This window comes from Eutrema salsugineum, unplaced genomic scaffold, assembly GCF_000478725.1.
Source record: "Eutrema salsugineum unplaced genomic scaffold, Eutsalg1_0 scaffold_8, whole genome shotgun sequence".
Lineage (NCBI taxonomy): Eukaryota > Viridiplantae > Streptophyta > Magnoliopsida > Brassicales > Brassicaceae > Eutrema > Eutrema salsugineum.
Window position 1 is genome coordinate 8,199,718 of NW_006256414.1, and position 2,997 is coordinate 8,202,714.

Below are 2,997 nucleotides of genomic sequence, written 5' to 3' on the forward strand. Positions count from 1 at the left end.
TGGAAATTTAATGATTGGGAATTTTGACATTCTCTAATGGTTTTCAAAGATAGATTTTTGTTTATTTTCTTCTTCTTTTTGATGTTGAATTGTATAAAAGCTTTCTTAGACTCTTCTACTTATCTTTCAACAAGCTAGCACAATATGGCTGGACAATAGAATATAATACCTTGATAAATATCCGAATCATGTTCCAGCAAAGGAAAAGTGGACGTGCCGGAGTGGTTATCGGGCATGACTAGAAATCATGTGGGCTTTGCCCGCGCAGGTTCGAATCCTGCCGTTCACGTTTTTCTAAAGTGTTTTGGAAAAGAACTTTTCAAAATAATACTTATTAGAAATTACTTTCATGGAAGTTGTAATAAAATGTAGTTCTTTAAATCAAACAGCCATAAAACTGAATAGCATAGGAGTGCTTAGCTAAACTTTTGTATGGTACTCTTTGTATACATAAGTTAAGATTGTAGAATTTTAGTGATATACATGCATAAAGTGTTATATTACAATGCCGACCTTAGCTCAGTTGGTAGAGCGGAGGAATGTAGTTGAAGCAGAGAATCCTTAGGTCACTGGTTCGAATCCGGTAGGTCGGAAATGTTTTGCTCATGCATGCAATTTTACTTGTCATTTCAAAACTATTTGTTCGTATGCATCTTTGCTTATATATTGTACAGAGAAGTTTCGAGGATTAGATTGTAACAGCTTATGTTTCTCATAGAAACTTTTGGTATAAATTACTTTTTGTTCCATCACAAAATCTAGACTGTCTTACTTATATATGGCTATTTGACAAAGAAGAAAGATAAAAGTCTTATGATTCTAGTGTTTTTATTTTGAATAAAAAATTGTAGTGGAACTTCCAAAAACTTGTTGTCATTTCTGCTCAAGCCTACAATTTTGTTTGACCATAGTCTAATGCCCATATATACCATAGGCAAATTCTAGATATGTAAAACTAAATTTATCTTACCGTTATTTTGTGTCGGAGAAAAACTCGAGGGTATACCTACCAATCTGAATCGTACCTTTTATATATTCTTAGTGTTTCTAATCAAACTTATTTTTCCGAAGACGTCTTGCTCAAGTCTTAAACTACGTTTCTTTGTTTAATTTTTATAGAAAACGCTTTCTCGTGCGAAAACAAGTACTTCTAAAGGCAATATATACAGTTGTTGAAACTACATACAGGTCCACAAAGTATAAAACACATCCGACCTTAGCTCAGTTGGTAGAGCGGAGGACTGTAGTTGAAGCAGAATATCCTTAGGTCACTGGTTCGAATCCGGTAGGTCGGAATTTTCTCTCTCAAAAGATTTTTATGTCGGGTTAACACTGCAAGTCGAAAAACATGTCTCGGACTGCTACATTCAAAAGAGATACCATTAAACTTACAATAAACTAATTTTTCCCTGATTAATTTGGATTTTGGATGTCTTCATCTTTAACTGTAACCGGTATAAGAAACGTTCAAATTAAGTTAAAAAGATATTAGAGTTAAGCTATTGATGAAAACAGAAAACGAAAGTCCACTAACGGATCAGTACCATGTAAATATCATATTATTTAGAACCATCTTAATGTCATATTATTTAGAAGATAGTTGCATGTGCCTATAAGTTGTCAAGTTCTCGAATGGTAATGAAAGCCTTTTGCCATATTCTTGCTTGAATTTTATGTCTCTTGTTTTAAATAATTGGAACAATCATTGCCCCACACTCCTTATTACTATTACTATTCCTATGTTTGTGTCAAATATAAAAGTGGCTTTTAACGTGTTACCCAGTGGGATAAAACTCGTTAGAAAAAAGAATCCATTGGAAATTTAATGATTGGGAATTTTGACATTCTCTAATGGTTTTCAAAGATAGATTTTTGTTTCTTTTCTTCTTCTTTTAGATGTTGAATTGTATAAAAGCTTTCTTAGACTCTTCTACTTATCTTTCAACAAGCTAGCACAATATGGCTGGACAATAGAATATAATACCTTGATAAATATCCGAATCATGTTCCAGTAAAGGAAAAGTGGACGTGCCGGAGTGGTTATCGGGCATGATTAGAAATCATGTGGGCTTTGCCCGCGCAGGTTCGAATCCTGCCATTCACGTTTTTCTAAAGTGTTTTGGAAAAGAACTTTTGAAAATAATACGTATTAGAAATTACTTTCATGGAAGTTGTAATAAAATGTAGTTCTTCAAATCAAACAGCCATAAAACTGAATAGCATAGGAGTGCTTAGCTAAACTTTTGTATGGTACTCTTTGTATACATAAGTTAAGATTGTAGAATTTTAGTGATATACATGCATAAAGTGTTATATTACAATGCCGACCTTAGCTCAGTTGGTAGAGCGGAGGACTGTAGTTGAAGCAGAGAATCTTTAGGTCACTGGTTCGAATCCGGTAGGTCGGAAATGTTTTGCTCATGCATGCAATTTTACTTGCCATTTCAAAACTATTTGTTCGTATGCATCTTTGCTTATATATTGTACAGAGAAGTTTTGAGGAGTAGATTGTAACAGCTTATGTTTCTCATAGAAACTTCTGGTATAAATTCCTTTTTGTTCCATCACAAAATCTAGACTGTCTTACTTATATATGGCTATTTGACAAAGAAGAAAGATAAAATTCTTATGATTCTAGTGTTTTTATTTTGATAAAAAAATTGTAGTGGAACTTTAAAAACTTGTTGTCATTTCTGCTCAAGCCTACAATTTTATTTGACCATAGTCTAATGCCCATATATACCATAGGCAAATTCTATATATGTAAAACTAAATTTATCTTACCGTTATTTTGTGTCGGAGAAAAACTCGAGGGTATACCTACCAATCTAAATCGTACCTTTTATATATTCTTTAGTGTTTCTAATCAAACTTATTTTTCCGAAGACGTCTTGCTCAAGTCTTAAACTACGATTCTTTGTTTAATTTTTATAGAAAACGCTTTCTCGTGCGAAAACAAGTACTTCTAAAGGCAATATATACAGTTGTTGAAACTAC

General features: G+C 32.9%; 2 non-coding genes across 2 annotated transcripts; both read left to right on the top strand.

The window, feature by feature from the left end:
- The first annotated feature begins 207 nt into the window (after positions 1-207).
- TRNAS-AGA lies at positions 208-289 on the top strand. The gene has a single exon. It is a non-coding gene; the product is annotated as a tRNA-Ser (tRNA).
- A 921-nt stretch (positions 290-1,210) lies between these two features.
- Positions 1,211-1,295, top strand: TRNAY-GUA. The gene is given in 2 exon segments: positions 1,211-1,247; positions 1,260-1,295. It is a non-coding gene; the product is annotated as a tRNA-Tyr (tRNA).
- Positions 1,296-2,997: the final 1,702 nt, after the last annotated feature.